The 26,062-nt window shown below is 43.9% G+C and overlaps 1 protein-coding gene across 1 annotated transcript in view; it reads left to right on the top strand.

The window, feature by feature from the left end:
• Nucleotides 1-4,569: 4,569 nt before the first annotated feature.
• Nucleotides 4,570-26,062, top strand: part of CPT1A (carnitine palmitoyltransferase 1A) — a 78,763-nt gene continuing 57,270 nt past the window's right edge. Inside the window, exon 1 of the mRNA XM_075928332.1 lies at nucleotides 4,570-4,775. The gene's annotated coding sequence lies outside the window, so the exon portion shown is untranslated. The remainder of the gene's footprint in view (nucleotides 4,776-26,062) is intronic.

Here is a 26,062-nt window from a genome sequence, read left to right as displayed (position 1 = left end):
GATGCATACTGATTGTTTTTACCAGTTTATATGGCCATGTCTCCACTACAACTTTTGTTGGTATAACCTAGGTTGCACAGGGGTCTGAACCCCCCTCCTCCTCCCGCACATCCTGAGCAACATAAGTTACACAGACAAAAATGCTGGAGTGGGCTGATGCTCAAAGAGGTAGTTAGGTCTGCACAGCTCTCTCCTGCTGGCATAGAAAGAGTACATAAGCAATCTTAGAGTTATGCAGCGGCATTGATACACCTTTGCCTCTGTAAGTTCGCTCGTGTAGACACACGTTAATATAATGGAGATCATTCAAATGCAGAAATGAGGTAAGAAAACTTAGAGGAGGGAAGCAATGCTGGACAAACAACAGACAAGGCAGGAGAAGCTTGTTGCATGGGATTAATTTTAGTAGCTCCAAATATGCTGAAATATGCCAACAACTTGTTTCAAACAGCCGACTGGTAAGTGCAGGTAAATTAGATCTTTCACTGATCATTCATATCTCTTTAACTTGCCAGGGTCAGATAGGAAAGTTCTATGGAGTCAGCCATATATTTCTGCCGATGGTATTCACCACACCTTTAGAAAGGAGAAATAGCGCTGCTACAGAAAATAAATATGAAAAGTCTTAATTAGGCATTTAATCTTATTCTTGGGGTCAGGGTTAGTGCACATGCCCGATTAGTATCTTGCATCCCACTGAGATGAAGGAGCACCAATCACGTGTCCCACTCACTAACTCTGGCTGCCCATCACTGGTGTAGGAGAACATGCTGATTATAAGCTGAGACATCTGGGAAATCAGCCAGCAAAGAAAGAGAAGATCAGATTTGATGTTTGTTATATTTCAAAGGTTAAAAAAAAGAGAAGCATTAATAAGTAAATTCAGTCTGATAGAATTACGTCCCTTACCAGGAAAAAGGGCCAACCAAATGTTATAAAATTCTAATAAAAATATCACCTGCAGTTGAACTGAAAAAGTTAACAGCATTCAAACCTAAACATTCAGTTCTTTTAAATAAAAAAAACATCTTGAGTGTATTTTGCTCTGTCTTGTGCCAAAAAGTAGATCCACTTTTCTGCAGTACTTTTATTATTTGGAATTATGTAAAGAATGGATTTTCTTAAACTCCAATTAAAATTTTGCAGTTATTTGGGCGAATTCTTTGACTCTCAGGGCTATGTTCCAGCAAGGTCTCTACTCATCTTGCATCTGTGTTGTCTGGTGTCATGTTTTTCACTCTTTCCAAAGTGTCCAACATGACAAATGTTTCAAAGAAGCTATTGTGTTTCAATGAAATTGACTATCTTTTGTACTTTTTTGTATGGGTCAGAGGCTATTATTTCTCCCATTGTTATCATTCTGTCAATGCTTTAACATTAAATAATGTAACTGAACAAGTTAGCATCATGTAATGTGGGTCTAATTCAGTCCTAGTCTAAGCACATACAACTCAAATTGATATCAGTGGGAGGTGCATCTAGTTATATTAAGGGACAGTTATAGCCAATATTTCTGTTTTATTCTTTATCATCTCCTATTCTCAGAAATTATTCTTCCTAGATTTTCTTAGGGCTATCACTTTTTCTCCTTTAATATAAAGAAACCCGTTACCCATATCTTGGCTTTAAAGGCAGGAGAGATGGCCCATGAATGAGTTTCACACAATAGGATGGGTACCCTGTCACGTAGGTACTGTTCAACAATTAGCAAATCGTAGGGTTCCCAACTTTCTAATCATACAAAACTGAACACCCTTGCCTCACTCCTTTTCTGACGCCCCGCCCACAGTCACTCCATCCTCCCCTCTCTGCTACTTCCCCCATCCTCTCTCGCTCCAGTATTTTTACTGGGCTGGAGAAGGGATTGAGGGTAGGAGGGGGTATGGGCTCTGCGCTGGGTGGGCTAGAGATGAGGAGTTCAGAGTGCAGGATGGGGCTCTGGGCTGGACCAGAGGGGGATGAGGGCTCCAGGAAGGAGTTTGTGTGTGGGAGTGGGCTTGGGGTTGTGTTTGGAGCGAGGGACAGGGTGTGGTGCGCAAGTTTTGTCAAGGAGTTTTGATGTGGGAGGAGGCTCAGGACTGAGCCCGGGGGCTTGGGGTACAGGCTGTGGGTGGGAATTTGATGGAGGAAGGGTCTCAGAACTGGGACAGGGTTTTGTGATTTTGGGGAGGGTGCAAATGCCTAGAGAGAGTTTTTTTTGGGGGGGGGGAGGGGCTCTAGGTAGGAATGTAAATGAACAGTCCAGTAGTGGACTACCCAATAAGCCTAGGCATTTAAACTGAAGAACCACAGCTGGGGTAGCTCCTGGACCCAGAGTGAGCCTACACAAAGTGCCTCCCTTATTGACAAATTGTATTGACTACACGATTAGTCAATTACTCACTTCTTAACATCCTTAGCTCTAGGCTGGAGAAAGGGCTGAGGTATGGCTCTGGGCAGTGCTTACCTTGGTGGGGGGAAAAGGGAGAGGGTGTTCCCTGGAAGCAGTAATATGTTCCTTGGTGGCTCCGTAAGGGTGGCAAAGTGGTTCTGAGTGGTGCACACAGACTGTAGTTCTGGGCTACTGGAGCTGAGTATCCAGTCCATAGGATGGGGGAAGCATACAGAGCTAGGTTAGCAGAAAATGTAGTGTTGCCCAGAATGCCCAGAGCCTGCACCTCTCCCCCTAAGGCTTTGAGAGGGTGTTTGGGTCTGAGAGGGAGCTTGGGTGCAGGTTCTGGGCTGGGATAGCGGTGCAGGGTACAGGTTCTGTGAGGGAGTCTGAGTGCAGGAGGGGTGAGATGTCAGACACTGGGAGGGCATGTGGGTGTCAGGGGTTCTGGGGCGCAGGTTCTGAGCTAGTTTATGGTGTTTAGAGTGCAGGAGGGGGTGAGACATAGGGCTGTGGAAGGGAATGTGGGAAGGATTCTGGGTGCTGAGTATGGGTTCTGGGCAGGAGCAGGAAATGGGGCTGTTCTGGGAGTTTGGGAGCTGGGAAAGGGGGTGCAGGAGGGAGTTTGGGGACAAGAGGAGGTGCAAGCTCTGGGAGCAAGTGCAGGGTGGGGGATGTGGTACTTACCTAGGGTACCCCCATCTTGGGTCCCCCCTGCTTCATTTGCATAAAAATGGCTGCCGCTTTTTTCCGGCTCGGAGCTTTGCCAGAAAAAAGCGCCAGTCTAGACGCGGATCTTTCAGAAAATAAAGCCTTTTCCGAAAGATCCCTTATTCCTCTTAAAATAAGACACAGCCCTGGTGTTCAGGCACCATGGGCCTATTGAATTTGCCACTCTGGCTGCCCCTTTGCTTCAGGTCCAGAGAGGCATGTTGCTGCTTTGGGGAGTTGGTAGAGCCAGGTAAGGACCCTGGCAACCCCCACTCCAAACTAGACTGTTAATAGCATGGTCACTGACACTGACCGAAGCTGCTACTGTCCCTTTTCAACTGGACACCTGGCGATCCTATCCAATATCCACGGCAGGGTTTGTATATGAAAAGCAACATGATTCTGTCAGCACAGGCTCAGGCTAGAGGAGGGTGCACAGCACCCTCAGGTTTTCCACCTGACCCCACCAAGGGCCATCCCTACTGCTGGGTCAGCCAGGCCTCCAGGGTCCTGCCAGTTTTGACACCCCTCAGGGTCCTACTGGTGGCTGTCCCCATGGACTCTGCAGCCTGTCATCCCCAGGGTCCAGACCACCAGCCCTGGAGGCTGTGCTGCCGCTAGCCTGGTGCCTCCGGCTGTGGCTAGGTTGCCAGCTAGACCAGACGTGGTCCAGGAGAGATGTGGGTTGTACCCACGAAAGCTCAAGACACCATCTCCATGTTTTGTTAGTCTTTAAGGTGCTGCTAGACTATTCCTTGTCTTTTAAACTCTAGGGCTGTGTCCAGACTCAAGGGGTTTTTCAAAAAAAAGTAGCCTTTTTTCGAAAAAACTTCACCTGCGTCTAGACTGCAGCCGTGTTTTCGAAATTAAATCGAAAGAACGTGACTTTCCTTTCGACGGCGGTAAACCTAATTTCACGAGGAAGAACGCCTTTTTTCGAAAGTGCTTTTTCAAAAAAAGGCATTCTTGAATGCAAACAGGGCGTTTTCGAAAGAGAGCATCCAGACTGCCTGGGGGCTTTCTTTCGAAAAAGCGGTTTACTTTTTCAAAAGTACTGGTTGCAGTCTAGACGCTCTTTTTCGAAAGAGGCTTTTTCGAAAGATTCTTTCCAAAAGCCTCTTTCGAAAGAGGCTTGCAGTCTAGAGGTAGCCTAGGGGTGACTTCTGCCTGGGGCACGAACGGGTGTGTGTGGGGGAACAGCTCAGCACCCCTATAACTAGTTCCAGCGCCAGGGTCTGTAAGGGGCCTCAGCATATACCAAGCTGCGCCCTGAGCACCACACTCCCCACCCCTCTGTTGCCTCGCGCGTCCCCGCTCTACATTCCCGCCCCCGTAGCCCCGCCCCACGTCACGTCACAACGCCGACCCCCCCCCTGCCGGGGCGGGTACTGAGGGAATTGGCGCGCTCCCCTCGCGTCAATTCCCTACCCCTCTAAGCCCCGCCTCTATGCTGTGCCTTCGCCCCGCCCCTTCCTGGCTCTGCGCGCCACTGGCACTTACCAGCTTCCGACCCTTCCTCCCCCCCTTCCCCGTTGCCCTGGCTGCGGGCGGCTCCACCAATCAGGGCGGAGCCGGTAGCCGCGGCGCTGGCGCAGCTCCTGCAGGGCTTGGCTGGGTGCGGGAGCGAGCGGCCGTCTGTCCCGTAGCTGTCTGTCCATCCGCCCGTCTCTCCTCCTCGTTCCCGCCAGCCGTGGTAAGCGACCCCCCTCCCCGGCGGAGGGACCCGGCAGCGGCCGGTGGGTAGAGCTGAGCCCGGAGCGGGGGGGCAGGCGGACAGAGGCGGGGGCCGCAGGGGGTCGGGGGCTACGGTCGCTCACTAACAGCGGCCGGCGGCGGGGTCCCCATGACCGAAGGGTCCAGGCGGGGCGGGGGCAATGTGCCCGCTGATCTTTTCCACCCATGTGCGGACGTTCCGCCCCCCACCCCATCCCTTTGCAGAATAAATTTTGTTATGTGCACCCAGGCACGTGTGAACGGGCACCACTGGGAGAAACATGAACCTAGCCCTGGACGCTCTGCTGAGCCGCTGGGCGGCACTGAGATCTCTCCTGAGTGGCCCCACAAGTGCACAGCTTACAGGGAACCCTGGTTGGGGGGCTCTCCAGATGGGTGGCAGGGTGGGCAGGGTCCCTTCCCAGCAAAAGGGGGTGGGATGGGGTGCGTACGGGTGTGAGGGGAAGTTGTGGAATACGTTGTCTTCAGCTTGACTGATTTTGTTCATTGAGTGCTGCTTCTGCTGCCTCCCTGCATGGGCTCCTGCACAGAGGAATGAATGAAATGTCAGACATTTTCCTTCACACACCCAGAGCTCCTTCCAGGGAAACACTGTCTAGCTGATTCACTGTCAGTATTACTTTGTAGGCACTCCATGGATTGATCAGCCCCACTGGGGCCAGCTTCCGCCTCATCTTAAGGAGGGCTCACTCACTGACTGCTCATCATCTGATGAAGTGGGTTTTACCCACGAAATCTCATGATACTACATATTTTTGTTATTCTTTGAGGTGCCACAGGACTACTGGTTGTTTTTACATACTAACACTGCTACCCCTCTGAAACTCTCTGAGATCACACTAGTTAAAAATGAATCCTTCTAAAATAAGGCCAAATGTAAAACTATAACTGTGCAGCAGTGTCACTTTACAAGGAAGTGTCTATACATGATACAAATAGAGAGCTAAAATATTCAGGCCTGAAAGCTGTAAAAGCCTTTCATTTGTTGTATTACAAAAACACACAGTTTCTGTAATCAAATACACAAAGTAAATGATATTCCATAGTATCTTTTCTCTAGTTCTCTGTATGGCACAAGAAAGGGCAGGTGTATCACAGAAATGTGAATTTTTGCATCTGTTCACTGTATTTGCCTTGGCTTCCATTTTAGAACATAAATACTGGGAGAGGGATAATGGTGGGATGGAGAAGGCTGTGACAAGGTAAATTATGTGTATTTCATGTATAGAATGTACCACTAAGTTTATGCCCTGTAACTATCATTTGCACAAAACTTATGACTTGCAGCTATATTGGTCTGAGCAGGATGACAGATTGCCAAAGATATTGACCCTTCAGGAGCTTGCACATAATTTGATACCAGTGAGGAACATTGTCTAAAAAATCTAAAATGCGTTGAATATACATAAGGAAGATAAAAATATTTATTTTTTCCAGTCTGTAATTTGTAACATTAGGAAAGTGGGATGTTGTGAGAGGATGTTAGCTGACCATGAAGGGTCTTTTTTTAGCCATCTTGACCTACTTTCCAGGTTTTCATTAATTGCTTTTTATGTTTGGGACATTGTGCTGGGTTGCTGCCATCCAGTAAACAATCTAATTATGTCAGAGCTATAACTTATTTGAAGGGGTAGCTGAGTAACTAATATCTCCTTACTTGCAATTTTTAAGATTTGACAGTATCCCATACCTGTGAGTATTGCAGCTAACATCTAAATACAGACAACACCTAGAAGTGAGGCATGTCTCCTGATTTCATCAGGGAAGGCCACCTGAAATACTGTTGAAGATACTTAAAATCTTTTTCATGCATCTGTATATTGGTGTACTACCTGTGACGAATCTCTACTATGGAAATTTTCCCAAAAAAGCTCGTGTAGAACATAGTCAAGTGCAAGAGATTTCAAATCTTGTAACACACATTCTGTTTGTACAGTAAAACTCCGATGGTCCGGCATCTGACGGTCCGGCACTCCTGATGGTCCGGCACCATCAGGAACCCGGAAGTGCTCCAGGCAGCCGGACCATTGGAGCTGCTCTGCCCCCAGCTTCCCCGATTCAGCCGCTGTTAAAACTGACCAGCGCTGAATCTGGGAAGCAGGGGGCAGAACAGCGGGACCAACCCAGCAGCACCCCAGCTTTCCCAGATTCAGCCGCTGCTGAAATTGACCAGCGTCTGACTCCAGGAAGCCGGAGACAGAGCTGCTCTGCCCCAGCTTCCTGGAATCAGCCGCTGGTCAGTTTCAGCAGCAGCTGACTTGGGGACACCTGGGGCAGAGCAGCTGGGGTGCTGCTGGGTTGGTCCAGTAGCGCCGCTCCTTGGTGCTGTGGGACCAACCCAGCAGCCTTCCAGCTGCTCTGCCCCAGGCGTCCTGATTCAGCCGCTGCTGAAACTGACCAGGGCTGACTCCAGAAAGCCCTGGGGCAGAGCAGCTCTGCCTCTGGCTTTCTGGAGTCAGCCGCTGATCAGTATCAGCAGTGGATGACTTGGGGACACCTGGGGCAGAGCAGCTGGGGTGTTGCTGGGTTGGTCCAGTAGCGCCACGGGTCGGCTCTACCGGACCAACCCAGCAGCACCCCAGCTGCTCTGCTGCAGGCATCCGGATTCAGCCGCTGCTGAAACTGACCAGCAGCGGCTGAATCGGGGACTCCTGGGGCAGAGCCGGACTATCAGAAGGGAGGGCTATGAGGGGATCTGGGGTAGCATCCCCCCACCCCACCCCAGATCCCTCATAGCCCCCCCTTCTGATAGTCCGGCATATCTGATAATCTGGCACCCCCTGGATCCTAAAGGTGCCAGATTATCGGAAGTTTACTGTATCTTGCATCTGGTTTGTGATTTACATGGTCAATGAATATATTTTTTGTTTGTTAGTTGAAAAGTTAGATTTTGGAGTAAATTTCAACCAGTGATTATACATCATGGTATCTTTCAGAATGCTAGGTCTCAGAATGGGGCAAACTATTTAAAGACATTAAACTCTTGTTATTACATTGTACTTTTCCCTAAGTGTCCGATTACTTGTCATTCCAGATCTACAAGTATATTTACCTTAATCAGCTTATAATACATCTTACGTGCCTGTAAAGAGTAATGCAGAGAAACTGCTCTCACTGATGTCAGTACATCAATAAGGTTTTGTAGCAGACCAATGCTTCTAACTGTGTTGATAATGAAAATGATTGACGTAACGTAGCTTGAACCACTATTACAAACATGTGTGATTCCAGCATAAATACAAAATGTAACTTTCTGGATCTCTGACATTTGCAAGCTGTTTATTAAACTTCATACTGGTGCCTTACATGTGTAGTTGGAGAGGGAATCCGATACATGACATTGGGGATGGGGTAGTCTGGGGAGGAGAGAGAGATCTGAAACTTAGAGGGGCTTGAGACGCCAACTCCAATCCTGTTACAGGTTCCAGGCTCTGCAACAGTCTTGGTGTAGCTTGTGCTAGAGCCTAGGCTTTCTGGCACTTACAATTTTGCGGAGCTACAGCATTCACTTAAGGCCTTTTCCTTAAATGAACAATGGTATTTAGAGGGAGCCTTGGAAATCAGACGGAACATTTTTAAAATCTACTATTAAGACTATTGTCACTGAAAACAATAGGAGAAAAAAAGTCTGTCAGTATTACTTTGAGTAACATACCATTTTAATATCAGATTCTTAGTCCTGTGTTGGGCTATATAATATTTTTTTTTACTTAAAGACTCAACTTTACTCCTTGTTGGAATTTGACTTTTTAAAAAGGGGAATGCTCTTAAACTATCCTTTCTTGTTAGTAGTGGCACTTCTCATTTTGTTAGTCCCCTGGCAGAGAAACAGGATCTGCTTTTGTTGTCTTGTAGTACATTCTGCAGCAGCATAACCTTTCACCTACTTTTCTGCAGCAGTCATGTGATTTTTTCCAGCACTGTGGAGGAGGAGTACGGTTTCAAGAAAAGAAATATCGGTTGCTCAGTGGAAATGACCTCCAAGTGACGCATCAGAGCCTCATAAAACTAAACCGCAGTGCTGACTGTATTTTCAATTATTTGGTGGGAGGATAGTGGTAAAAAAGAGAGAACAAAATATATAAGACTGAACTATTTCTGGCATGACATTCAATTCAAACACTTTCTGATCAGGAACAAGACTGTTTGTTGTTCTAGATTCTTGTTTTAAGAAATGTATAAGCCTGACCTTGGAAAGTGTTTTTTTTTTTTTTTTTTTTTTTTTTTTTTTTTTTTTTAAATAAAAAAGCTTAAATGGAACTTTCTTTATAAATTGGTATGCAATTAAGTTGGGTATTGCAATTCAATACATCCTCTAGGACTTATTTCTAAACTCCATATTTTAAGAAAAACATGAAGATAAGCAATTGTAAGTCTTCCCTGCATGCTCAAATCAGCTTTTTGGGGGGGTCTATTTAAATGGTGGGTCCAGTGTTTGAATCTTTTTTTGGGGGGTTGTTTATAATTTCCAGGGCAAATGAAAGTCTACATCTCGAAGCCCTAACCCCCACATTGCAAATCACATAATCTGCTGCCTGAGGTGACCCCACTGGGTTTTGCCTTCATTAGTCCTGTTTAGCAGTCATACTGATAGCAGTTTTGAGCCCCTGGAGAATGTATGCTTAACCGATAAGAAGCCTGTCTCTCCAGTTACCTAGGTTAATGTATAGACAGAAGTTAATTAATCTGGTATTATAAATGCTTAGATGCCTCTTTCACAGCCTTCCCCTCCAATTGCCCCCTCCCCCCCCCCCAACCCACTAGTATTCAGCTCTTTTTGTGCTGCATAGCAAGATAGCTGTACAGTGTTTTGGTTTTACATATCTGGCTTTTATATTGCAGGGTGTACTTCAAAATTCCAGAATGTCATAAAGGAAGCATAAAAGTACAGGCCTGCTAATGTCTTTTTCTAGGCTTGTATAGAAAAGAACATATCTGGGCGGAGACTAAGGAAAATATTTTCTACTAGTTTTTTCCAGAAAAGTGAATGTCAGAGTTGCAGCAGTTTTGCCTTTGAACTGAGTTGAGCTGTGTGCTTGTGGTGTTAGACTGCATATTATAGGGCCTTTTCTCTGGTTGTAGCATGCAGTGTGGAAGTGTGCTGGAGAGGCAGTTTTAGAATGACAAAATAATTTATGTTTAGGATTGGTAGAATTCAATTTTGTTTATAATTTTGACATTTATTGATGTTTATTTTTTAAGTGTGGAAGAGTGCAAGAACTAAGGTTGTAGCTGTGAGGAGCAGCTCAGGGCAGAGAACTAGAGTGTGTGGGGAGGCAGGAACCAGGATAGGGAGCAGGAACGGAGGTTCAGGGCAGGGGATTGGGGTATGGGGAAAATGCAGGGGGGAAAGGGCACCTTTTAGGCAGAACAGGGGAGCTGAAGTCCCCGTGATTCCTACTGACGCTGCTTGTTGCTTTTGTTCTTCCTCTTGCTACTTGAGTGATGGAAGGGGAAAGCACACAGGGTAAGTCACTTACTCCTGCCCCCCTCCCTGCACCAACCAGGAGGGAGAGGAATGTAGGCATGCAGGCTGTGTGCTTTTTTTTTTCCCCCCCTGCTCTCTGATAGTGAGGGAAGGGGAACAGCAAGCAACAAGCAGCATTGGTAGGAATGGGGGTTGATTACTCGCATTTCCTCCCTTGCTGCCTCTGTATCAGAGGCAGCAATGGGAGGAAGGGGAGCAGTGCTGGGAGAGCTGGCTTAAAAGCCAGTTCGCCCCAGCACAGTCTCCATGGTGCCTGTCCTTCTCCCCCACCCTCCACCCCTCCTGTGCTGCTGCCTCTATCAGAGGCAGCAGTGTAGGGGAAGCAGAGAGAGGTAGCTCCTGAAGGCTTCCTCCCTTATTGACTAATTGTGTAGTCGATAGAAATTCTGTTGACTACACGATTAGCTATTTACTCGCTTCTTAACATTCCTAGGGCAGGGTGCTCAGGCCTGGAGCAGTCCCAGACTAGTGGAGAAGCATGCCCCCAGTCAGCCCCTTTCACCTGCCTGCTGCTTAGTGCTGCAGCTTGCAGGGGAGACTTGTGAGTGCACACTGCCACCTCCTGCAGTGGAGCACCCCAGCCAGCTTTTCCGGCATCATAGAGAATCATGGAGTACTACAACTGGAAGGGGCCATGAGAGATCAAGTCCAGTCCCTTGCCCTCAGTGCAGGAGCAAGCACCATCTATATCATCCCTGATAGATGTCTGTCTAACCTGCTCTTAAATATGTCTAGTAATGGAGATTCCACAGCCTCCCTAAGCAATTTATTCCAGTGTTTAACCATCCTGACAGGAAGTTTTTCATAATATCCAACTTAAACCTCCCTTGCTGCAGCTTAAGCCCATTGCTTCCTATCATCAGAGGCCAAGGAGAACAATTTCCCCCCCCCCTCCCTGTGACACGGTTTTAGATACTTGAAATCCGCTGTAATGTCCTCTTTGTCTTCTCTTTTCCCAACTAAACAAGCACAATGCCTTCAGCCCTCCCTCATAGGTCATGTTTTTGAGACTTTTAATCATTTGTGTTGCTCTTCTCTGGACTGCAGCCAATTTCTCCACATTTTTCTTGAAATATAGTGTCCAGAACTAGACACAATACTCCAAGGCTACGTCTAGACTGGCATGATTTTCCGGAAATGCTTTTAACGGAAAACTTTTCCATTAAAAGCATTTTTGGAAAAGCGCGTCTAGATTGGCAGGATGCTTTTCCGCAAAAGCACTTTTTGCGGAAAAGCGTCCGTGGCCAATCTAGACTCGCTTTTCCGCAAAAAAGTCCCGATCACCATTATTGTGATCGGGGCTTTTTTTGCGGAAAACAGTACTGTGCTGTCTACACTGGCCCTTTTGCGCAAAAGTCTTTCGGAAAAAGACTTTTGCCCGAACGGGAGCAGCATAGTATTTCCGGAAAAGCACTGACAATCTTACATGAGCTCGTCAGTGCTTTTCCGGAAATTCAAGCGACCAGTGTAGACAGCTGGCAAGTTTTTCCGGAAAAGCGGCAGACTAGCCCAATTGAGGTCTATTCAGAACAGAGTAGAGCAGAAGAATGACTTCTCATGTCTTACTCACAACACTCCTGTTAATGCAGTACTACTCAAGTAGTACTTTTCTTTGTTTGCCTGTCTGAAATATATTTAATCAGTTTGTATAAAGTGACATCAACACTCTAATCTAAATCTAATTCTTCTAAGCGTTCTTAGGCTTGGTCTACATTAGCAACCAATCTCTGTCTGTATACTTTAGAAATGAAATGTCGGTCTCCGCAAGAACTCCTCCTAAATGGTAAGAGCTAAATCCACCAAATTTGGTAGGCAGCTTCCTCTTATCTTAACTTAAAGCAAGGTCAGGGTTTGGTTGTGCAGGGAACATGGTAAGTGGTGGGAATTGGGCTTTTTCCCCCAACATGAAAGGGAGGGGCAGAGAGAATGGACACAATCTTCATACTGGGGGCAGCAATTGGATACCTCAGAGTTAGCACTGGGGACAGCCACACTAGCACTAGACTAGGGGTGGGCAATAATTTTTTCTGGGGGCCACTTCAGAAATTTTTGAAGTGGCCCCTGGGCCACACAGGAAGGGGCAGGGCTAAGATACTTCCAGGTTCCCCACCTCCAGACAGTGATTGGTCTGGGGGTAAGGGAGTGCCTTTGCTCTCCTCCCCTCCCCCCACACGTTCTCCCTAGGTACCCATACCCCTAGCATGGGAGGAGACTTCCTGTGTTCCCCACCCACCCTACTACAGGTTTGTGACCCCCATCTTTTGGGTTGGGACATCATGAAATTTAAGGTCCGAACAGCTGAAAACGTGAAATTTACCAATGTTCAAATCTTATGGCCCTGAAATTGGCCATAATGGACCATGAATTTGGTAGGGCTCTAGGGGTAAGTTAAATGACTTCATTACTGTTAGTCAGAACTGGTTTTGAATAGGTGATTTTGATGTGAAAAAACACTAATAATTTTATCAGTCAGTTTCCCTGTATGCAGCTGTACAAAGAGGGCATCATGAAACAGACCATTCAGTTTAGATCAGTGCCTTTCAAAAAATAACCCAAATCTGAAAGAGTTAAAATAAGGTTCTGTGTTTCATAGTGAACCATCCCAACAGCATGTTACTGCTAGAAGAAAAGCAGATTTTTTTTATGGAACTCCATTGAGACACAGGGAGAAATAATAAAAACAGTACAATCTCTTGCCTGTGCAATTTATAGAACTTTCATTTGTCCCTCTCTACCATGCCCACCAGCGGATTTTTCTCTCTGTCTCAAGAATTGCCTGAAAGGGGAGTGCATTTTGTTAATGATAGTAGACAGAATAGCTTGGAGAAACAATACCCCTCAAAGAGGTATCTCTGCCTTCACTTGGCATTTGGCTCCCAGCGTCACCTTACTGTGCATTAGCTACACTGGTTTGATTCCTTAGATTCTTTAATAAGGAGTCTGGGCATGTTACTTTCAGACCTTTCCACTCATGACTAGGGAAGTTAAAAAGCAGTCAATTAAGTAACCATGTGACCGTTGAAAATCTTAGTGGTTACATAATTATATGCTGCAGGCTCTGGGGTATAAAGCTTATAGTGCAGAGCCTGCAGTGCAGCTGGCTCCCTGGAAGCAGGGCTGGCAGCCAGTATGTGCTGGGAGCTAGCTCTGCTCCCAGGGAGCTGTCTGCACTGTGGGCTCTGCAGTATAAACTTTATAAGCTGGTTTCTGGTGCATACCGGCTCTCACTTGCTGCTCCTGCTCCTGGGCAGCTAGCTGCCATCCTGTGTTGCTTCAGAGCCAGCAGCGCAAGGTGGCAGCAGGCTCCCCGGGAGCAGGATAGGGAGTCAACATGTTGCCATTATGGTTACTGAAAGCTCATACTTACCTTACTCTATTACGTCCCTACCTGTGACCTACTCTGACCTGATGATTAAAGATGGTTCAGCAAGGGAAACAGGACTAACTTTAATATCTGCACTTGAAGGAATTATGTATATTTATGTGAAAAGGTAATACATTTGGTTTTGAAGCTTGTATTTGTTACTATTCCTTTGTTTGGCACTACATTTCCTGAAACCCTGCCCATCCCTCATCTCTGACCTATTTCCACTGTACTGAGAGTAGCAGGCAGTTTGTGAAACCGAGGAGACTAAGGTGGTTCAATATCAAAGCTTGTTTGTGTTTGTCTGTCTTCATGACTTCTGCTGTGGGGAGCTATAATCATAGAATACTAGGACTGGAAGTGATTTCGAGAGGTCATCGAGTACAGTCCCCTGCCCCCATGGCAGGACCAAAACAATAATGAATTGTTCTTTATTACTATATAGCTTTGTATCAATTATCAGTTGATAATACTGGACTAAATGGGAATTCTTTCTTCTTCCACCTTAACTGAAAGTTCCATGCCAACCCTGCAAAGATCTTAGCCTCAGCTGGTTTGGGAATAAGATGCTCTCTGTGCTAGGGCTTCTCAATCTGAGCTCTCCTTCAACATTTTATAAAAACTCCACTGACCACCTGTGCGAAAACAATTATTTGCCTGCATATCCTGTAGCTTAAAAGTCAGCGCTACAGGATATGCAGGGGGTATCAAGCAGAGCAGTTGTGTGGAACCCAACACAGAGTTAAGTTACTCAGGCTTTGACTTCAGTGGGACTTGGGCTTTGGCTTTCTGCTCTGGATCTGTGTATTTCCTACTCTGGCTCTGCTTATGGTTTGTTTTGGCAGACCCTTTGAAATCTCGTGGTTCTCAATGGGGCTGTGAAACTCACAAAATAGAATTGTGTTGGGTGACTTGATTACACCACAATTCTATTTAATAGGGTAGGTGGGTCTTTAACCATATGCACAAACCATAGTAAAAACTTGAACCATGCAAGTTATTTGGAATTTCTGACGCCATTTGTACATTACAAGATGGAATTTTATAACCAGATCCCCCATTGTGATTCTTAGTTTTCAGTGGGTTTTTGTCGGTCAGGTACACGTGCAGATCAGTGACACTGGTTTTTGTTTCTTCTTCTCTCTGTTCCCCCAACATTGCTCAAATTTAGGGGGGAAAAAGAGGTTAGTGGCAAAATGAAAATAGAAATCTGGATAAAACTTCCAAAAAGATGACTGGTAGAATGCAGACAAAGAGCAGCTAATGTGAACAACACATTATCAGAAAGCTGCTCAAGGTTGGCCACAGGAATCAGTGGATATTCTTACACTGCAATAAAAAAAACCTATGGCATGGCCTCAACTGACATGGGGTTGAAGGCTATAAAATAGCAGTGAGATGCTCAGGCTTGGACTGGGGCCAAGACTTGGAGACCCTTCCTACCTTATGGGTCTTACAACCTGAACATCTGTATTGCTGTTTTTAGCCCTGCAGCCAGAACCCCATGAGTCTAAGTTAGCTTATCTGGGCTCTGAAATATGGTGCCACAAATTTTATGTTACAGTGTAGACTTAGTCAAGCTCACAATACATAGGTGCAGCTTGATCTTTGCCCTTTGGTGTAGCAACCCACTCAAAGACTCAGGCATCAGGCTGCCTGTAAACATTCTGATTTGTAACAATCCCCAGTGTTGCTGCATGTATGTGAAAGACTTTAGCTCATCACTTGTAAATGCAACTTTTACTTAGCAAAGCCTCAGAAGCGCGGGGAACCGCCGCTGCTGCCGCTTCAGTCCCGGTGCCTGTGGTCTGCTGGGGACCGTCCCCAGCAAACCACAGGCACCGGGACTGAAGCCGCAGCCGCGGGGGGGTCCCGCGCCCCTGAGGCTTTGCCAGAGAAAAGCCTCAGAGGCGCGGCACCCCACTGCCGCTGCGGCTCTGCTCCCCGTGTCCCTGGTCTGCTGGGGGGGGGGGGGGGCGTGGCTAGTGTTTTGGACCCTGGAGCAGAGCAGCTGGGGCACTGCCGATTGGTCCTGAAGCGCCGCTCTGGGCACTACTGGACAAACCTGGCAGCACCCCAGCTGCTCTGCCCCAGGTCCTGATTCAGCCGCTGCTGGTCAGTTTCAGCAGTGGCTGAATCAGGATGCCTGGGGCAGAGCAGCTGGGGTGCTGCTGGGTTGGTCCAGTAGCGCCGAGGAGCGGTGCTACTGGAGCAACCCAGCAGCACCCCAGCTGCTCTGCCCCAGGCGTCCCCAAGTCAGCTGCTGCTGAAACTGACCAGTGCTGACTACAGGAAGCCCGAGGCAGAGTTGCTCTGCCCCAGGCTTCCTGGAATCAGCCGCTGATCAGTTTCAGCAGCAGCTGACTTGGGGAAGCTTGGGGTTCTTAAGTTGAATCTGTATGTAAGTCAGAACTGGCGGTCAGTTTCAGCAGCGGCTGAATCTGGACGCCAGTTCCGACTTACATACAGATTCAACTTAAGAACAAACCTACAGTCCCTATCTTGTACGTAACCGGGGGACTGCCTGTACTTTAAAAAAAAATTGGTTGTTAAACAGTAAGTTAATGCAAGTCTTAATTATAGCGGTGCTATGACCCCAGTATAATTGTTTGGGGCAATGATGTCCAGTCTGGGAAAGTTGGCAACTCTAGCTCTTGCAGGACTGTCATGTGGCTTGGAAATGAGATAGCTATCCTGATTTTGAGCTTTTATTCTTCCCACTTTTTTAAAGTTGGGAAGCTATTAATTCTGCTACTTTATTATCATGAATGACTAATATAAACAGCCAACGATCAGAATCCTTTTCTATCACGGTCACCATTTAGGTATTTCAGAAACGAGCTTCTTCACATAATTTATGAGGGCATGCATTCTCTTTTTTTTTTTTTTTTTTTTTTAAAGTGGCATGTGTATGTAGAATTCTACAAAACCTTAGACCGGGGATCAAGTTATCTTTGGCATTCTACTGAATTGCATGTTTTTATTAGCTTCACACTATGAGGTCATTGTTCAAATATTGCCTTATGAAGAGTTTTTTGGCATCTTTTAAACAAGCATAGTTAGCTGCCCATAGAGCCAAATCTGCTATAATGAAAATAGATAAAGCAATTCAGAATTTAATGGAGTTGTACTCATCACAAGCCTGCATGAGACCCTAAATTACCAAACTGATACTGGAGAATTCTGTTCATTAGTGAGTGGGCTATATAGGTTAAACTATTAATTGAATAGTGAAAACTCTGAAATATCTTGTGAAGATCACAACTGGTTTTTATTACTTATCTCCCAAGTTGGGCTGATTGGGCAGTAGGGGAGTCAGTTACCTTCCTTCTAGGGCATTAACCCTGTAGAGCAGTCTTCAGTTTTAGGTTGAAGTCTTCATGAGGGATATTATCCTAAAATTTCCCTTGGCTATCACTAGTTGAGTACCATCAGTGGGAGCATTAGTGTATACAGAGCTTCAAACAGATGCCACAATTTTAACTACTATTACATTGAGCTCTGATCTACACTGCAAATATATGTCGGTATAATTGTTGCTCTGGGGGTTGGAAAACCCACAGCCGTGACCAATGCAGAAAAGATCGTGGTGATGGGAGGGCCATTACTGTCCCTCAGGAAAGTGGAAGTACCCATTCTGGGTAGTCAATTATTTTTTGTCCAAGTTCCTTTGTCAAGGTGTAGTCCATATTCCAGGGAAGAATAACAATAATAACTAAATAAAAGCATCTGGAGATCTATTCAAAAATATCAGGTTATCTCAGTTTGGCCCACCATCCACCTTTTGACTATCCTAACCTATGCCTCTGAGAATCTCTCCCTCTGTCCTAGATAGCTTCCTCACTTAAGCATAATAACAGTGCTGCTGCATTTCTGTAGATGCATTTCTGCCGCATTTCTGCATTTCTGTAGACAGGCCTTAGATTTGCAGTGCATGGTTAGGTAATATAACACTTAAAATGCCATTTGCCACTTGGAGCCCTGTATACACTAGTGCATGGTATGGAGAAAGTGAATATAGAAAGGTTATGGGAATAAGTAAATAATATGAAAACTAGGGATCACCAAATGAAATTAGTAGGTAGCAGGTTTAAAACACAAGAAATATTTCTTCACACAGTGCACAGTCAACGTGTAGAACTCCTTGCCAGAGGATGCAGTAAAGATCAAGACTTTAACAGGGTTCATAAAGAACTAGATAAATTCGTGGAGGATAGGTCCATCAGTACTTATTAGCCAGGATGGGTAGGAATGGTGTCCCTAGTCTTTGTTTGCCAGAGGCTGGGAATGGGTGATGGATGGGATCACTTGATGGTTACCTGTTCTGTTGACTCCCTCTGGGGCATCTGGCATTGGCCATTGTGGGAGGACAGGATACTGAGCTAGTTTGGCCGTTCTTATATTAAATTTGGTCCCCCAGACTCCCATCACTATGAGAAGTTGGGGGAAAAGCTCATTGGTGCTGGGACCCAAGAGTTGCAGTGTTTGGAACAGGGAGCCCCGTGGGAAAGGATCTACCATGTGACTCTTTGAAACATTCTAGCGATCCAATTTTGGGTTCTGACATCATGGGTTGACAAATACTACATTCTCATTGTTACCACAGTTGAGCTAATTTTTTCATAGCAACGTTGGCAACTTTAGGTGTAAAAATCCTCATATAGGCCTAGCCTTAGGATGTTTTGTGTAGTGTCGCCTAAACCTTTTATTTTTCTGTTTCCTAGAGTCTAAATTGCCAGGTAATTTTTTATTACTCTCAGAAAGCTTGCCATTGCTTTGACTGTTCAGTTAATTGACCTTGTTACTGATTAATAGCCATATGATTTGAAACTTGCAGCATCTGTTTTAAATACCTTGATAATTACAATGTGCATATGAATTGCTGGCTGTCCCATCTGACTTTGTTTTCCAAAGCTTATTTTATCCATTTTCAAGTTGATCAGTTTACAAACCTTTTAATATGGTAGGCCACATTGTAAAAGGCCAACAACTTGAAAATCTTGTACGTGCTATTAAAAATAATACCCACAATTTTTAGAAATGAAAGACAAAAGGCAATGTATTTCACCTTGTTCTGTTTTCTTTTGTACTTTTGATTGCCGCATCTATGCAGCTGGCAAAGGTGGAGTGCTGACAGAGCAATGGGGCAGTTGTTTACTCTTGCAGACATATGCACACACATGCTTCTGAACTGTACTAACAGTGAATTGAATCATTAATATTACTATTGTTATTACTGTTATTTTTGCAAGTGCATTTAATAGGAATGGTAACAGAAAATAGGTGTTTCTGTGAAGCAGAATCAGGCGCACTAACAAGTTGATAGACTGCAGGCCTTTGCCAGCAGCTTAACTAGGATAGACATACAAGGGAGTTCAGCTGGAGGCATGTGTAATCGTATATATTTTAAGAAAATTATTACTATAAAAGTCCAGCATTTTACTTTTTTTACCCACCCAAGTGCTTTATTTTTGACATAATGAGGTGGTCACTTTAAGAGCGTGAATAATCAGTGAGAGTGAGATGGCTGTTGGAACTGTGGATTTTGTTCATAAGGAATTAGGACCTGGTTTTTTAAAATGAACTTATATACACAAAGGAACGTCAGTGAATGAGGATTTGTTTTTTTTACTAACTTTTTTTTTTAGCTTACTGCAAGTTTGTTGGAGATCTAAAGAGGCAGCAAGGCAAGCTGGTTCCTTACTTCCTCTTTGACATGCCTAATGAATGGCTCTCATTTTTTCCTCTTTATGATTATGCTTTTGTTTCCGCCCAGCTGTACTTGGCTGGAAGTAGAAACTCTGATAAATTCCTGAGATAAGGGAAAAATAAGGCAAATGGAGTGTTTCCACCTCTGCTCTTCTGTGGTATATGACCTTTATCAAACCTACATTCAGATGGAGATATTTTGATTAAAGCTAATGTTTCCTGCTGTGAATCTTGCTGTATACATTTGTTGCAGTTCATCTGTTGGTTGAGATGGCTGGCATGGCTATGCAGAATAGTTGCTTACCATTGAACTCTGAAACTGATGGCAAAGTGGAAGTAATCTTGCATAATAGGAACTCATTTTGAAATGCTGGCACTGACTCTGTTGTTCTTTAGTTACTGTCAGTTGGAATGTCTATCTTATGTCAGTCAATTCCCACAGAATGACATAGTTTGTATAAAGAACAGGACTATGTAGCACTTTAAAGACTAAAAGATGGTTGATTAGGTGATGAGCTTTCGTGGGCCAGACCCACTTCCTCAGATCAAATAGTGGAATAAAATTGTCACAATCATATATACCAAAGGATACCCCCCCCCCCCCAAAAAAAAGTGAACACACATGAAAAGGACAAATCAAATTTCAGAACAGAAGGGGGATGGCGGGGGGGGAGGAAGGTAAATGTCTGTGAGCTAATGATATTAGAGGTGATAATTGGGGAAGCTATCTTTGTAATGGGTAAGATAATTAATGTCTTTGTTTAAGCTTAGGTGTATATATGTTTGTGACAATTTTCTTCCACTATTTAATCTGAGGAAGTGGGTCTGGCCCACGAAAGCTCATCACCTAATAAATGATCTTGTCTTTAAAGTGCTACATAGTCCTGTTTTTTGTTTCAGCTACACCAGACTAACACGACTACATTTCTATCACCATAGTTTGTATACTTTGTGTAGCTAGCTTAGAAAGTCTTGACTAATACATTATAATCCACAACAACAGGCATCTGAAGAGAATTTTGGTATACTCTGAGGATTCTTCCATCTATCTACAGTGAGTAAAATTGTTGTAGAGATTTTTATTTATAATCTACTTGTTCTTTATTTTTATATTGTGTATCAAGACAGAAAGGTAGCAGGAAACATGTCTGACTTTCTAACCATAGTTTCACAAGTCTCACAGGTACAGTGTTTCTTAGTTTCTAGCAATATTTCACTTATTTTTAAAATAATTAAATATTCACATGGAAAAAATATTTAATCTTTGTGCCTTAGTTTTCCCATTTGTTGAGTGTAGTGCCACGTCCAGGAAAGGATGTCAGTCTGAAAATTAGTTGGTTGTTTCTAGTTTGTTCAGCGTTGAAAATATCCTTTAGTTTAATACCCAGCTAAGGTGGTTTCAGAAAAGTCAAATTTGTTTCAGTAGTTACCTGCCTTAACTGCAGTATGATGGCTCTTGGTTATCATACTAAAATGCCCAATATAATCTTTTGATTTTGTAACATCAAAATAACTGAAACACTTCTGAACCTTTCTATCTACAGCCTTGGATTTCACTAGGCTGAAAACCTTGGACTTCACTGTACGATCCTATTCTAAATGCCAAACTGTGTCAACCCTAGAGGGTGCTGTTGAGTCTTAACTAGGTCTAGCCAAAGGAATGCCAGTTGACTGACAAAAGCCAATAAGAAATTAGATTACTTCTGGGTTTGTCTTTTCTCCTTCTAATAATTGAAGAAGTGTCTGACACATAAGACCATTTAACTAATATTTCTAACTACTTTGAAGGAAGAGATGAGGAAGAAAACAATTGGCTTGTTTCTGAAGAGCCTGAAATTTAACAATTCCCATTGTTAGAATCTGCTCAGAAAATTGGGGATGCCCTTAAAACATATGGTTGGCCATGTATGGCTTTGTCTCATAACTAGGGTTGCCAGCTGACTGGTATTGACCCAGACAGTCTGGTATTTTCGTCTCCTGTACGGTAAAAAAAAATTCAGAAAATACTGGACACCTAAAATGTCCAGTATTTTTCTGATTTTTTTTTTTTTCTCCCAGCCAGGAGGTGAAAATCCTGAGTGCTTACTGGGTTCCACAGGAGAGCTATCTGGCCTGGCACAGGGAGATAAGATGGTAGATAGCCACCGGCAGCCTGTTAGGGCCAAAAAGCCTCAAAAGCATTTCTTAAAGAGCCAAGCTGTTTTTTAAATTTATTTATGTATTTATTTATCTGCTCAACAACTTGGTCTCCCCTGCTTTTCTTTTTCCCCTTCAACAGATTTTTTTCCCCAGTGGGTTTTTTTTTGAGGTGGGTGGGGGGGCTTCCGTATTTTTGGTTAAGCCATCTGGCAATCCTACTAGTAACATCTGTTTTGTGAAGTAACTCTTATTTCTGTTTATATTGATGAAGGCTTCACTCTTGTGGCTTTTCTTTTAAAATACAGCTGTTTCTGAATAGGCAAAGACTTTGAGCCAATTGCACAAAATTTCCCAAGGCCTATGAGATTCAAGAGGGCAATTTTTTTCAATTAAAAGTTTTTAATATAGATCAGTGAGCACGAGTATGTGGTCAGCTTTCTAACTAGAATTGCATTTAATGTTCTTTCCAGTGATGTTCCTTTCCCCAACTCTTTAAACAATGTAACTGTAATCTGTCAGTATCACTTTCTCTCCTCCACTCTGTCTCCACTGCTGCTGTTTGCCAGTGGCAAGTGTATTTTTAGGTCTTACTGATGGTATAAAAGCTAACTTCATGACATTCTCTGGGCATACTGCTTGTGAGAGATTGCATTCTCTACTTACTGTTTTTCCAAGCAATCCTTAACCTTTGATCTTGAGAAGAGAATAGTAGATGAATCTTTTTTCATTTTGTTTACTTAGTTTGTCATCAGGCATTTGATTAGCATTTATGTACAGAGCACACATTTCACAATAATCTGTAATATTATTAAAATACTAGGAAGACCACGTCATAAGTTAAGTTGGTTTGGAGGTGATAGTGGTGGCACTCACCAGAAATTGAGATATGGCTGAACCTGGTAGCCTTAGAGATCTGCGCTTCTGTTTTATTTGCTTGCTTTGCATTTACTAATTTGCATCCTCTATGCTTTTATTATTGCTGTTGCTTAAAATATCTGGTTCCTTCTGTTAAAATGTTTTAAAGTGTATTATGACTCCAAAAAGGTTGAGCTCTTGACTAAAGTGTTTGGCCTGTGCTACAGCTAGGGATATTAGACAGTGGGTAATAGAATAGTCAAAGAACTGCATGAATTCTTAGGGGTTAGTTGACTATTCTATAGTCCCCGGAGGCAGAGCCAGCATCCGGTGTGCTCCTGGCCCCATTTCCAGGGAGTCTCCTGTAACGCCACGCTGCTGCTTCTCTATCAGAGGCAGCAGTGTGGGGTGCCAGGTGAGAGCCAGTCTGCGAGGGGAGAGAGTTGAAAAACAGTTCTCCGCGCAGACTGGTTGCCCTGCGCTGCTGGCCCTGATACAGAGGCAGCAGCGCAGGGTTGCAGCAGCCTCTGTCTGCGGGGGACAGAGGTTGGTCTCCCAGCAGCAGCCCCTGTCCATAGGGGGTCTGAGCTCCCCATGGACAGAGGCTGCATCTCCGGGATGCCAGTTACCACCAGGACCAGCTCTTTGGCAGCCTTCTCCCTCCTTCCCTCCCCTCCCCCTGTGCTGCTGCCTCTAATCCTCTGATACAGGCAATAGTGGGGGGATGGGAGGGGAGCAGCACCGCAGAGCACCGGCTCCTGCTATCCTAGCAAGGGTGGAGGAAATGCAAGTGGTTGACTAGATTAACGGATAAACCATGGCTTTACATCCCTAGCTACAGCAAGGAAAATTAAAGAGTTTTCTGATTCTGTAGCAGTTATCAGAAAATGGGTGGGAAGCAAGTGGCTAAAATGAGTGCAGGGTTGGACGGTGCCTGGATATCTTAAGAGCAAAGGAGCTTTTTGGCAGAGGGGGCAGAAGAGGTGATCTTCAACAGGATTTTTATTCTCCCACCCTGCAGTCATTCAGTTTATGAATGAAGAGAGGGCTTTCTACCAATAATATTCCCAAAAAATCTCTATGGATGAGTGAGACTGATGGTGAATGCCCTCTGTCTGATTAAAACTTAATCTTTGATCGTGGCAGTATAAATGTCCTAAGGCTGTCTCAAAGATACCCTAGTGGGCAGGATTAACAGGTAGATTTAGCTGGAGAGGTCAGCGATATTATTTGTTTTACTTGATTTGGAAAACCAGCTGGGCTACTATTCACTGTTGTTTTTATTATTATAGAGAAAAGGCATGCTGAACCATGGTTCCTTTGTCAATAAATACCTTGGTTTGAACCAGTGGTCTAATTTATTGACATTGCAGCTAATGTCAGTAAAATAGGAGTGTGTGTGGAACAGGCAAATCTCTCCCTCCTGGAAAGTACATTGTATGTAAGTGTAAGATTTATTTATATTTGTATGGGTATGAATGTATTTTTAAAAAACTCGTATTCCTCTTTTAAAGAGTTCTAAACTCTGTTTCAAAATTGCATTTTTAGAAAATCATTCAACTTTTTAAGTACTCTTTTTAAGATTGCTGAGTCCTAAGAAAGCCACAAATATCCTAGTTTTGAGGGTCACTGTTTGGGGTGAGGCTTATTAGCATGTACTGTACGGAAACATTTTGCTGACTACTAGTTTGCCTGCAGTTCAGATGAATGATTGTTTTTCTCTTGGTTTGAATGAGTGGTGTGGTGTCCTCTGTGGTACTAAACATTGGCAGATTGAGTTGATGAATAATAAGATGCATGCGCACTTGGGCTGTGCCCTTTTACCTACTTTACTGACAAACATGTGATTGCCTCAGAAATGTGCTGGCAGGGGATGCATGGAGCAGATTATTAAACTGGCTTTTGAGAAGCAAAAGAGAATTCCCCTAATGGAAAGGGCTTCAAGAATTTTTTTTTTATTTTTTTTTTGGTTACACAACCAGTATGTAGTATTCTGAAAATGCTTTTAAAAAGCAGTAGTTTTGGGAGACTGAAGTTCCCCTCATTTGCGAGGAAGAACTGCTACAGAATTTTTCCTACCACCCCAGCAGAGTGCTCCCCTTCCCCTCCCTGCTAAATTTCCCCAAATCTCCTTGTATCCTCCTTTTCCAGTCAACTAGTTATATGCAGTGTTGCCAATTTAGTCATTGACTGGAAATATGAATGGAAATTGAATCGTTAATATACATTTGAAAAGCATATGCATACAGTATATGATAAAATACTTACATCTATTATGCTTTTTAATCTATTATGCTTTTTAAGGTACAAAAATATGAACAAAGACTCTCACAGCTGGGTTTTTTTCTGGAAATGTTGGTATTTTTGTTTTGGCGATGTTGGCCAACCTAACAATTTCAAATTATGATTGTAAATAAGGTCAAGGAAAGCTCATTCAGACAGCTAACTGGGGAATGGAGGGAAAAGATTTCAGGACCAGACATGAACACGCCTATTCTGCCTTGGTATCCCTCAAACACAGCTGAGTTTCTGAAGTGCTCATTTATGGGTCATATTGGGTTACAAATCACTTTAATATTGAATAGAGAGGTAATGAAATGTTAATCTTTTTGACTAAAGGGCAGTAGAACTGTATTTAGCTTATCCTGGCTTAAGGGGTCACCCTCAGTGGTTAATTTTTGCTAAATCCGGGCCTCAGCACATCTAAGATTAGTATTTCATAGTCCCAGGACCTCTGGGCTTGTTACATCAATTATCAATAAATCTAATAAAATGGTTGTGAAACAGTTTTAGTTATCATTATTCCATATAGCCCACCTTTGCCCTCATGGTCTCTCCGTTGTCCACTGTCAACCTCCTGTATATTTGAACACCGCCCCCGATTTCAGTTGCTGAGGAAAAGGCTGCTGCTGAAAGAAAACTATTGCCATGACATTTTCCATTCCTTTTGGAGGGTAATAATCTAAGCAACAGACAGTCTTTCTTTTCAGGGCTTATACTAAGGTGGTTCTCGTTGCATTGCTTTTTTCTTAACCTTGCCACCCCAAAAGTAAAGGTTTATTTTTCCATGGGAGCTAATATGTCTAAAATATTTTTAAAATACTTATTACCTAACCCCTTTGCTAAAACTAATACGTTTTGATGGTGATGCTGTTTGATTTACTAGTTGCAGTTGTCTGTCTTTAGATAATGGAAAGAGCATAGTCGATTTCACGTTGAGGTTCTCATGCACTAGCCAAGTAGTACTTAACCTTTTCAACCATTCTTTCCCTTCATTTCAGCCAGTTTTTAATTTCTATCCTGTAATGCTTAAGAAGACTCCTTTAGAATAAGAAATAAATTGGGTTTAACTTCATTGCTCCCATTAATCTGCTGATTAATTCATATGGCTAACACCTGCTGAAAATATGACCCTGAATATTAAAATATTCTATTTTCTGAAGTCCTCAGTAATGAGTTTAGTAGGATATAGAAAAAGTGGGGAGGAAAGGATCTTTATGGAGAAAATAGATTTGCAGCCAAATCATAGACTCAAATCAGGCCAGTGTGGAGGGTTCTGCTCATTGAGGGGACTATTCAAGTACCTTTTGTTCTAAATACTGTAGGTGTAAAAGCTAATGCTATATCTCTGTATATAGCTAAATGGAGAAGTTTATTTACTACTTGCTCTGTACTGTTTTCTGAATGTAAA

Source organism: Pelodiscus sinensis, chromosome 4, assembly GCF_049634645.1.
Source record: "Pelodiscus sinensis isolate JC-2024 chromosome 4, ASM4963464v1, whole genome shotgun sequence".
Taxonomy (NCBI): Eukaryota; Metazoa; Chordata; order Testudines; family Trionychidae; genus Pelodiscus; species Pelodiscus sinensis.
This window is presented reverse-complemented; position numbering and strand designations above follow the sequence as displayed.